The following is a 13,138-nucleotide window of genomic DNA, read 5'->3' on the forward strand; positions in this document are numbered from 1 at the left end:
TTGTCACTGACTTATTATGAATGCGCTGCAGGTGACGTATAAGGGAGGATGTTCCGAGGTGGTTAACGTCCTTACCCCTACTTATTACAGCTTGACAAAGGCAACACACGGCTTGACAAATGTTGTCCGCATTTCTGTTGAAATACTTCCACACCGAAGAGCTGATTTTTTTGGTATTTTCACCAGGCATGTCAACGGCCATATTCCTCCCACGGACAACAGGTGTCTCCCCGGGTGCCTGACTTAAACAAACCACCTCACCATCAGAATCCTCCTTGTCAATTTCCTCCCCAGCGCCAGCAACACCCATATCCTCCTCATCCTGGTGTACTTCAACACTGACATCTTCAATCTGACTATCAGGAACTGGACTGCGGGTGCTCCTTCCAGCACTTGCAGGGGGCGTGCAAATGGTGGAAGGCGCATGCTCTTCACGTCCAGTGTTGGGAAGGTCAGGCATCGCAACCGACACAATTGGACTCTCCTTGTGGATTTGGGATTTCGAAGAACGCACAGTTCTTTGCGGTGCTTTTGCCAGCTTGAGTCTTTTCATTTTTCTAGCGAGAGGCTGAGTGCTTCCATCCTCATGTGAAGCTGAACCACTAGCCATGAACATAGGCCAGGGCCTCAGCCGTTCCTTGCCACTCCGTGTGGTAAATGGCATATTGGCAAGTTTACGCTTCTCCTCCGACAATTTTATTTTAGGTTTTGGAGTCCTTTTTTTACTGATATTTGGTGTTTTGGATTTGACATGCTCTGTACTATGACATTGGGCATCGGCCTTGGCAGACGACGTTGCTGGCATTTCATCGTCTCGGCCATGACTAGTGGCAGCAGCTTCAGCACGAGGTGGAAGTGGATCTTGATCTTTCCCTAATTTTGGAACCTCAACATTTTTGTTCTCCATATTTTAATAGGCACAACTAAAAGGCACCTCAGGTAAACAATGGAGATGGATGGATTGGATACTAGTATACAATTATGGACGGGCTGCCGAGTGCCGACACAGAGGTAGCTACAGCCGTGGACTACCGTACTGTGTCTGCTGCTAATATAGACTGGATGATAATGAGATGAAATCAATATATATATATATAATATCACTAGTACTGCAGCCGGACAGGTATATATATTTATTATGTAATGACTGATGACGGACCTGCTGGACACTGTCAGCTCAGCAGCACCGCAGACTGCTACAGTAAGCTACTATAGTAGTATGTATAAAGAAGAAAGAAAAAGAAAAAAACCACGGGTAGGTGGTATACAATTATGGATGGACGAGCGACTGCCGACACAGAGGTAGCTACAGCCGTGGACTACCGTACTGTGTCTGCTGCTAATATAGACTGGATGATAATGAGATGAAATCAATATATATATATATATATAATATCACACTAGTACTGCAGCCGGACAGGTATATATATTTATTATGTAATGACTGATGACGGACCTGCTGGACACTGTCAGCTCAGCAGCACCGCAGACTGCTACAGTAAGCTACTATAGTAGTATGTATAAAGAAGAAAGAAAAAAAAAACCACGGGTAGGTGATATACAATTATGGATGGACGAGCGACTGCCGACACAGAGGTAGCTACAGCCGTGGACTACCGTACTGTGTCTGCTGCTAATATAGACTGGATGATAATGAGATGAAATCAATATATATATATATATATATAATATCACACTAGTACTGCAGCCGGACAGGTAGATATATTTATTATGTAATGACTGATGACGGACCTGCTGGACACTGTCAGCTCAGCAGCACCGCAGACTGCTACAGTAAGCTACTATAGTAGTATGTATAAAGAAGAAAAAAAAAACCACGGGTAGGTGGTATACAATTATGGATGGACGAGCGACTGCCGACACAGAGGTAGCTACAGCCGTGGACTACCGTACTGTGTCTGCTGCTAATATAGACTGGATGATAATGAGATGAAATCAATATATATATATATATATATAATATCACACTAGTACTGCAGCCGGACAGGTAGATATATTTATTATGTAATGACTGATGACGGACCTGCTGGACACTGTCAGCTCAGCAGCACCGCAGACTGCTACAGTAAGCTACTACAGTAGTATGTATAAAGAAGAAAGAAAAAAAAAAACCACGGGTAGGTGGTATACAATTATGGATGGACGAGCGACTGCCGACACAGAGGTAGCTACAGCCGTGGACTACCGTACTGTGTCTGCTGCTAATATAGACTGGATGATAATGAGATGAAATCAATATATATATATATAATATCACACTAGTACTGCAGCCGGACAGGTAGATATATTTATTCTGTAATGACTGATGACGGACCTGCTGGACACTGTCAGCTCAGCAGCACCGCAGACTGCTACAGTAAGCTACTATAGTAGTATGTATAAAGAAGAAAGAAAAAAAAAAAACACGGGTAGGTGGTATACAATTATGGATGGACGAGCGACTGCCGACACAGAGGTAGCTACAGCCGTGGACTACTGTACTGTGTCTGCTGCTAATATAGACTGGATGATAATGAGATGAAATCAATATATATATATATATAATATCACACTAGTACTGCAGCCGGACAGGTAGATATATTTATTATGTAATGACTGATGACGGACCTGCTGGACACTGTCAGCTCGGCAGCACCGCAGACTGCTACAGTAAGCTACTATAGTAGTATGTATAAAGAAGAAAGAAAAAAAAAAAACCACGGGTAGGTGGTATACAATTATGGATGGACGAGCGACTGCCGACACAGAGGTAGCTACAGCCGTGGACTACCGTACTGTGTCTGCTGCTAATATAGACTGGATGATAATGAGATGAAATCAATATATATATATATAATATCACTAGTACTGCAGCCGGACAGGTATATATATTTATTATGTAATGACTGATGACGGACCTGCTTGACACTGTCAGCTCAGCAGCACCGCAGACTGCTACAGTAAGCTACTATAGTAGTATGTATAAAGAAGAAGAAAGAAAAAAAAAAACGGGTAGGTGGTATACAATATTATATATATATTATATACAATTATATATATATATATTTATATATATTAAACTGGTGGTGATTATTAAACTGGTGGTCAGGTCACTGGTCACACTATCAGCAACTTGCAAGTAGTACTCCTAAGCAGACAATCACAATATATATTATACTGGTGGTCAGTGTGGTCACAATGGCAGTGTGGCACTCTGGCAGCAAAAGTGTGCACTGTACGTTATATGTACTCCTGAGTCCTGCTCTCAGACTCTAACTGCTCCCCACTGTCAGTGTCTCCCCCACAAGTCAGATATACATTATACAGTCACACTATCTATCTATCACTTCAGCAAGTAGTAGTACTCCTCCTAATGCTCCCCAAAATTACTACTGTGTCTCTCTCTACTCTAGTCTCACTCTCTTCTCTATAAACGGAGAGGACGCCAGCCACGTTCTCTCCCTATGAATCTCAATGCACGTGTGAAAATGGCGGCGACGCGCGGCTCCTTATATAGAATCCGAGTCTCGCGATAGAATCCGAGCCTCGCGAGAATCCGACAGCGGGATGATGACGTTCGGGCGCGCTCGGGTTAACCGAGCAAGGCGGGAAGATCCGAGTCGCTCGGACCCGTGTAAAAAAACCTGAAGTTCGGGCGGGTTCGGATTCCGAGGAACCGAACCCGCTCATCTCTAGTTTTGTATATAGGCTCTCATTACGACCCGAGCGCACTCTGCACTTCCTCGCAGCGGTGCGATCGGGTCTGGGCTGCGCATGCGCGGCGTGTGGTTACATTTGGTTACAGCTGTGGGGTCTCAGCAAACTTCATTGTATCAATGAGGTTCATTGGTGCATGGTATTGGTATTAATTAAGATTATAATGTTTGTGGCTCGCATTTTATGGGTTTTGGCTGCAAGTACTTGAACTCTAAATGACCCCCTACAATCTGTTATAGGTAAAGTAATGAAACATGGTATTTTTCCCTGTTGCATAGTCAATTTTAAAAATATACATTACAGTACTTGTGCATTGTCAGCATGTGTTACTGCACTGATATTGCCACACAATGTTTGTTCCTCCATTGCTTCACACTTATTTGTGGATGTTGGTAAGTTTAAAGATAATTTTAAAAAGTGAAAATATGTTATTTTTTTGTGGCATTGGTGTGTCAATATTCTTTCTGTAGCAAATGACTGTAAAGAGATCATTTACCGATTGCGAGCTTAGCGGAAAAGCTAAAATTACACTTGTTACATCAGTTTACCAAATTATGCACTTTTGCAATATCTGCAGGTGTCAATTAGAGTTGAGTGCAATTTAAATAAAGAAATAGCAGGTTTCCCATGTTGAATGTGCAAAACAGGTGAAGTCTTAAAAGTTCCCATAGCAACCTATAGTAACGGGACGTGACGTACAGACTATATTGTATTTAACTGCAAGTCACTGTTTTCCTGTTTTGATTATTCGTTTGTGTACTCTGTAATTGGGCGCTGCGGATGATAATAATAATAATAATAATAATAATACAGAGGACTATGGGGTTTCGAACTTGTACCATACTTGCCTACTCTCCCAGAATGGCCGGAAGGCTCCCGAAAATCTGGTGACCCTCCCGGCCCCCCGGAAGAGCAGGCATGTCTCCCGATTTCGGGGGTCCCCCCCTGCCCAGCCGCCCACTTAGAGAGTAAAGTTGGCGTTCCGGGCAGGCGATGGCGCGATTCTTGTTGAATCACGTCATCATAGCCACGCCCCCTGCTGGACAATACCTGTAATAGCGGCATTACACAGTGGGGGGCGTGGCTTACATGACGCGTCCCATCACCGTGCCCCTGTCCCGCCTCCGCCACGCCTCTGGCCCGCCCCCCTCTGCACTGCTCGTCGGAGCCCGCCCCCCTGCTGAGCCGACCTGGCTGCTCTCTCACGCAGAGAGCAGCCAAAAAGTCGGCAAGTATGACTTGTACTCAGATGTATAGATGGATCGGATGTCACGTGATCCGTTTGTCTGTTTATCAAAAGATCACATGACTGGAATAAGTAACTTTTACTCAGAGCTCCGGGTTTGTCACCATGACACCCTAATGGGCCCTACACACTTAAAGATCTAACTGAACTGTATGAACGTTCTCGTTCATTAATGAACGAGAACTCGTTCATATCGTTCAGTGTGTAGGCACCAACAATGAACTATGCGCGGCCCTGCGCTCGTTCATCGTTTGGAGCCGGCTCATTTATACATGCATAACAATATGGACATTCTCGTCCATTTTAGCATGCAGGGCTATGGGGCCTGGGTGACGGGGTAGTGAAGAAACTTCACTCCCCCTGTCACCCCCCTCCCCGCCGCTGGGTCGCCCGTCGGCCATATTGGCCTTCTGGTACCTCGGCGTCCAATCGCCTAATTTGTAGGGCCCATAAGATCTTTGCAGTCACATGACTGATAAGGACTAGATATATCACCATGATAGCACCTCTTGAATATCTATAGTGTGCCGTCTAAGCCCCCCCCCTTTTTTTCCTCTATATGGGCCAGATGCACAAAGACTTAAAAAGTGATAACGTGAAGAGTGATAAAGTACCAGCCAAACAGCTCCTGTCATTTTTCAAATACAGCCTGTGACATGCCGGTTAGGCGCTGATTGGCGCATATATATATTGTCGAAGTCCAAAAAAATATTACATAAAGAGAACATACAAACTTCACACATATAAGTCGCTATACTTGCAAATACGCACAGCGAGCACAGCCATATATGGTAACACACGCATTTACATGGACATGCCACAGAGATGGATTCGACACATTTCATACAGTACATAATTATAATAATATCAAGCGCCAGACATCATGATGGTTTAAAATTATCTATTGAAGTAATGTCATGTATGTGTATTATTTGAACGAAACCAGATAGACCGGTCATGTTTACTATTGAAGCAACCAGATTGATGTGTAGATTCATTTGATACTTGTTATTAAGTTGTAGGACATTGCAACACGGAATTATGATTACATGTATAAAAGCTAAAATCACTTTTATTAGAACAATAGATATTCCAAACAGGTGGTGGACAGGAAACTCAGGCCAGCCCCTTTGGACGTCCTTAAGGCTGAACCTGTTCAGCATATACAAAGAAACTAGTGACTCATCATGAATGAGAGAGAGTCCCCTCCCCCAAACTAGATAACACATTGTTGATCACACTGGAGCTCAGTGGCTGTAAGGTCTGAGACGATGATGGACTTGCTGGCAGATCAGTTCCTGTATTTATTTACAGAGAGAGAGGGACATAAGATGCATTGGAGGGAATGGTAATTGTATCGCTGGCCTGTAACTGAAACTGTATGTAATGGCATGTAACTGTATGTAATTGTATGTAACTATGTTTTAACTGCTTACTGTGTGAGTTGTAATCATGTAGCTATAGGTATACTGTACTTTGTAATATATATTGAATCCATATCCTTTTAATAACAAATATATACATCAATGAGCTTTGGAACTCAGATAATGTGTGGGTGTATTGTTTTCTCTTATGGGATGCAGTGTTTTGCGATGTAAAGCGCACATTCATGGGATATGGTAATAAGAGGTGCAGGCGTTTACAATATATATTAGAGCGGGCATTTTAAATATTTGTGAGAAATCAATTTGACATTCTTAATATATATATATATATATATACACATACGTGTGTATTGCGATAGAGGTGGCACTCACTGGATTGTAAAGAAATGATCACCCTGTACTACCACCGTACAGTACTGACGTTTCGGAGTTTTAATCCTTCATCAAAGTACTCTGTTGAAGGATTAAACCCCGAAACATTGGTACTGTGCGGTGGTAGTACAGTGTGTTCATTCCTTTACAAGTCCAGTGAGTGCCGCCTTTATCGCAGATTCGCAATACCTACCTGAGTTAATTGAGGATGGCACCGGGGCCGCTGTGTGGGACTATTGTGAGTGCCGGAATCGCTGATATATATATATAAAATGTTATTATTGGAGATGTTAGGGACCCATGTTATGAAGTCATCTGGTTGCAGTACATGGGCCCACATATTTGCGCCAATATGTACAAACAACTTCACTTATACTCCATGTTAATTCTGAGGGTTTATCTAAATTATTTTTATTTCCAGTGTTCTTTCTGCTCGGAGTGTGCATCTGCATCTCTCTTCCTTCACTGGCATGTTGTAATGGTTCATTCTGATAGGTCAACAATCTGAATCCCTGTATAGTTTCAGGCGCATCAGCCTAATCTGATTGGCCAAGTTTGTTACCAGAACATACATGTAAATGCTTAAATTATGAGTGCAAGCCCTAAATTGTGCAATAAAGTGATTGAAGTATTTAGAAAGTCTTTATTTCAATTAAAACACTTTTAATGCAATGTCTATGTAAATTTTCTCAGTACTTTGATACCGGTGCAGATTCCTGAAGTGAAAGAACCAAGGGCCTAATTCAGACCTGATCGCTGGGCAGCGATTTTTGCTGCCCTGCGATCAGATAGTCACCATATACAGGGGGAGGGTTTTTAGCTGTGCACGTGTAGCAGAGCTGTACATACTAATTTTGTGCAGTCTCTGCGCAGCCCAGGACTTACTCAGCCATTGTGATCACTTAAGCCTGAAAAACGGTCAGTTGCCACCCACAAACGCCCTCTTCCTGTCAATCTCCTTGCAATCGCCCGTGCGATCGCTTTTTTCGCACCCTCCCATCGGTATGCACCGATGCCTGGTTCAATCGTCCAACACGCCTGCGCATTGCGGTGCATATGCAAGCGCAGTTCGGACCTGATCGCAGGCTGTGTGAAAACGCAGCCTAGCGATCAGGTCTGAAGTATCCCCCCAAGTGTGATGTTCGGAATGCATGGTGATGTAATCTGCCCCCTTCCCCAGCCACACACACACACACACACACACACACACACACACACACACACACACACACACACACACACACACACACCTTGCTTCTGCCCAAGACCACGAGTTGTGGCATCACACAGCCAAGGTTGGCATTTAATGAAGTTTGTCACCATCATCAACCCATTGCATTGGGGAAGTAGTGGGATCCAGGTGGTAAGTCTATATTCCAGGGAGTCTGGATATATTTTCACATCAGATCTTAGTCCATTTTTGCACCTCCTTGCAGCTCATCGTAGGTGTGCACAGCTAATTTTATTAGGGGGTGCACTGCCAGAGATGCGTGTCTAGCACAGTCTTTTGTGCGTGTCTAGCACCACCCAGGGACATGTCTTGCACTGTTTTACATTCTCTCAGTAAAATCACATGGCTTAATCTAATTTGTCCCTAGTTCCTAATATTACAAGTAGATATAATACACCCCAGGAAAAAAAATGAAACATAATGGTGTGACCACCAGCTAGTACGGACTGTCTGCTACGGCATAACCCTGAGTCCTAGCTGCCGCTGCATCCTATCGCTGCTTACACTTTCCCAACCTATTCCTGACCCAGTGGCGGAACTAGCGACTGATGGGCCTACGTGCATATGCATTCCCCTCCCCCTGCCCCCCACACACTCCCCACCCCTTGCAACCCCCAGCACCTACACCCTGATTTTGATTATACCACTCAGTATGAGCCAAAATTCACATTACGCCACACAGTATGAGCCGAAATTCACATTACGTCGCACAGTATGAGCCGAAATTCACATTACGCCGCACAGTGTGAGCCGAAATTTACATTACGCCACACAGTATGAGCCGAAATTCACATTACGCCACACAGTATGAGCCGAAATTCACATTACGCCACACAGTATGAGCCGAAATTCACATTACGCCACACTGTATGAGCCGAAATTCACATTACGCCACACAGTATGAGCCGAAATTCACATTACACCACAGTATGAGCCAAATTCACATTACCCCACAAACTATGAGCCAAATTCACATTACGCCACACAGTATGAGCCAAAGTCACATTACCCCACACAGTATGAGCCAAATTCACATTACGCCGCACAGTATGAGTTTCCTCCTTGCGTCTCCACATCATCTCCTCCCTGTGTTGCCTCTCAGCAATACCATCTCCCCGCCCAACCCCGTGTCGTCTCTCAGCACATCATCTCCCAACTGTGTCTATCTGCTACGCAATCATATTCTGCCTGTGTCTCTCCCCCCTCCCCCCACTTCATTCACTCTGTGTCAAAAAGCCCCACACTTCAGTCTGTGTCTCCCCACCCCCACCACTTTATGCTATGTCTCTTCGTGTGTGTATCCCCTCCCCCTTCTATGTGTCTGTGTCTCCTTTAGCCGCTCTCACCTTCTGGGAGCCAGGAGCCGGTGGACGATGAGGCCAGCACAATGGTGGGTGGGCAGTGCGGGTGCGGCTCCAGGGTGGTGGGAGGTACGGGTACAAGATGGCCGGAAGGCTAATGAGGGTCGGGGCCATTTGGACCGGCCCAATCTGCCCCTGTGCATCACACTACAGTGATAAAACAGAAAATAAATGGGAGCTTCCTGCAACAAGGGCTGCTGGGAGCTGTAGTTTTTTTGCTGTTTCATTACTGTAGTGCCACTGCCGGCTCCTACTGAGATTAAAATCATCGCGGTGCCCCCTCGCACTCGCGCGGCTGTTCTGGCTGCACAACGGGTTGAAATCCGCTACTAGTAAGGGCACCCTCCCCCCCGTGCGCACGCCAGTGGAGCCCCTCACGCCGCTCTCCCCTCTCACCTGAGATGCTGCTAATGCCTGGGAGGGTAGAGGAGCAGGAGCTAGACAGGAGTGTGCTGGCCACCGCCGCGGCATGCTCTCCAGTGTCGGCTTCCCGGGGCCGCCGCTGCTCACAGTAACTGCCGGGACAGCTCACAGTAACTGCCGGGTCCCACCTCCGCTTCTCCCACCGCCTCTGGGTGATTGGACCAGCGGATCCACTGCTGGATCCGCTGTCCAATCACAGCTGTCATGCCTGATAGCCCATCCCAGGCTGTCAGCGAGGCACTTGTATAAGTGCCGCTTTCTCCTCTCTTTCTAATGGGCTTTTAAAGCCCAGTGTTTGGCCCCTCCCCCCGCTTTGTCCCCGTTTTCACTGTGTACAGGAGGCACTTGTTATGAGTGCCTCCCAAAGTAATTTCATAGTCTAAATTTATTAGAATAATATTAAGAAGATACACATGACACAGAATATGTGTCTTATGTATCTTCTTTATATTATTTTAATCAACAGTGACAGGAGAGGCACTGCCTCCCATGCCTCCCCTGACTGCACGTCCCTGCCCCACACGTGCATAAAAGCATATTTACAGGTGTAGACCAAGAACCTTTCCAACCTGGCTGGACCATTATGTAATAGGTAGCAGCTATCCTTGTGTATCTATTTCCCCATAGACTGTAAGCTTGCGAGCAGGGTCTTCCTACCTCTATGTCTTTATTACCTAGTTTTTTTCTATTACTATTTTTCCAATTGTAAAGTGCAATATATTATATATTTATTTTACTATATTTATACTATATTTACACTACATAGTGTATTTCTTTGTTCTCCAGTCAGATTCCCTGCCATCATTCCGATTTTGCAACAAAAAAAAAGAGAATAATTAAAGCATAGTTGCCTACCCTCCCTCATTCTGCAGGAGACTCCCTGAAATAGCAGCAATCTCCCTCACTCCCTGAAAAGTCCAGCAATCTCCCTGACTCCCTGAATAGTGTAGCAATCTCCCTGATTGCACCTTACCCCCATTATGCAGCAATTACGTTCTTGGGGGAAAAATAAATCAGAGATATATACATTCAAATGGGATCATTAGTGCCATTTCCCTGCATTGGTTATAAGGCACAACGATCCCTATGGCCACTTACAGTATATGGAACCTCTTGTAAAACACAATACACAAACAATTCCTGCACAATATCAGAGTCTTTTCTTCAACAAATAGATCTTACTAACTTTTGGGCTCATTTACATTTGGATGTAAGTCATTTTCATGACACGCCTCTCAGATGTACAGTACACGTCCGCGCTGATAGGTGTTACTTTCACAATCTCCCTGAAATGCTTTTTCAAAAGTAGGCAAGTATGAATTAAAGGTCATTACTGTATACTTAGTTGTGGGCCACTCTGTATACAAATCTGGTAATAAATAAATATACTTCCACCAATCTAATAAGAAACCGTCGAACATCCAAAAGTGGAAGATATAATAAATTCTTTACTCTTGTGATTGTTTCAAGTATAAAAAAAAAAAAGAGGCTAAACTGCTTTGTATTTCAGACAAAAAATTTGGGAAGTTTAATGAATGAACAGGCCGGTTGTACTGCTGATAGCTTGGACTTAGAAGTGACACTTCACTCTTTCCAGCATGTACTTTCTGGTTTATTCACAAATCTAATTAAACCTGGACAAACATTGGGGGTAATTCCAAGTTGATCGTAGCAGGATTTTTGATAGCAATTGGGAAAAACCATGTGCACTGCAGGGGAGGCAGATATAACATGTGCAGAGAGAGTTAGATTTGGGTGGGTTATTTTGTTTCTGTGCAGGGTAAATACTGGCTGCTTTATTTTTACACTGCAAATTAGATTGCAGATTGAACACACCACACCTAAATCTATCTCTCTCTGCACATGTTATATCTGCCTCCCCTGCAGTGCACATGGTTTTGCCCAATTGCTAACAAACTTGAAGCTGCGATCAACTCAGAATTACCCCCATTGATTTTACAGGATCAGTGCATGGATGGGCAAGTGGGTATGCACTAATCCGAGGGTGCTCAACATGTGGCCCTAGGAACTAGACATCCCAGCATGCCCTGCCACAGTTTTGCTATTATGGAAATTGTGGCTCGACATGCTGAGATGTGTAGTACCACAACAACTGGAGGGCCGTATCTTGAGCGGGTTGGGTATGGGTGAACGGCGTTTGGCATCCCCATACTTGCCTACTCTCCCAGAATGGCCAGGAGGCTACCGAAAATCGGGTGTCCCTCCCGGCTCCCCAGAAGAGCAGGCAAGTCTCACGATTTCTATGTTCCCCCCTGCCTGGCCGCCCACTTAATGAGTAAAGTGAGCGGTCCAGGCAGTCGATGATGCAATTCTTGTTGTTTGCGTCATCATAGCCATGCCCCCTGCAGTGTAATGCCGGTAATAGCCCCCACCCCACCTCTGCCCCGCTCCGTTCTGCCTCTGCCCCCCCTTCCCCCCCTGCTCGTCACTACCCTGCCCCACCCCCTGCTGCGCCGATCTGACTGCTCTCCCGGAGAGAGCAGCCATAAAGTCAGTAAGTATGGGCATCCCTCTTGAGCACCCCTGCACTAGAACACGGGGTTCGCCCTATATCAAGTAAAGTGGTGGTGTTATGTGCACATTTATTGCAGCTGGTAAATGACCTGCTGTGTGTTTAGCTTGCAGTGAAAAGCAATCTGAGTAAATTATTACGGGATTTATTTAACAAGCTCTGGAAAAGCTGCCAAGTGACTTTGCTGTAACTTTACTGCTATAGTACTTGATTCTATCCACACACAGCAATATAAACGTGCATGTATAATGCTCTTTGATATAGAGTGTATTTGAATGCCCATAGTGCAGATTACATGCACTTTACTGAAACTTTTGCGAAAAATGTTTTGACACTGTGGACCAGGTGATGGCAGTGTTTCATTAGGTTACAGGATACCCGTGTAACGTGCTGACATATCAGGATTTTCCTATTTATTTTATACAGTACATCTATACAGAGAGTGTGACAGCACCTACAGCACCTACACATGTTATAGCCAGTCCCTGCACTTTCCAGACTAGGCTGATTACATGACTGTAGGAAAACATTTACAGCATGGTCTTACCTCATCAGTGTAGCGCAGTCCAAAACAGTACTGCCATGTTATGTAGTAGTAACCAACCACTGCGTATTACAGTACATTGGTTTTAATGTTGCTTTTAATTATATTATTATTATTATTATTATTATTATTATTTCAATTAATAATAATAATAATAATAATAATAATAATAATATTATTATTATTATTATTATTATTAGATAGATAGATAGATAGATAGACTATCAAGAAGTGAGGACCAGGGCTTTATTAGGGTGGGAATCTGGGATACAGCACAGTCAATGGTGCTAGCATTATAATACAAAGAAAAAGGTACAATATCACTT

This window comes from Pseudophryne corroboree, chromosome 2 (genome assembly GCF_028390025.1).
Source record: "Pseudophryne corroboree isolate aPseCor3 chromosome 2, aPseCor3.hap2, whole genome shotgun sequence".
NCBI lineage: Eukaryota > Metazoa > Chordata > Amphibia > Anura > Myobatrachidae > Pseudophryne > Pseudophryne corroboree.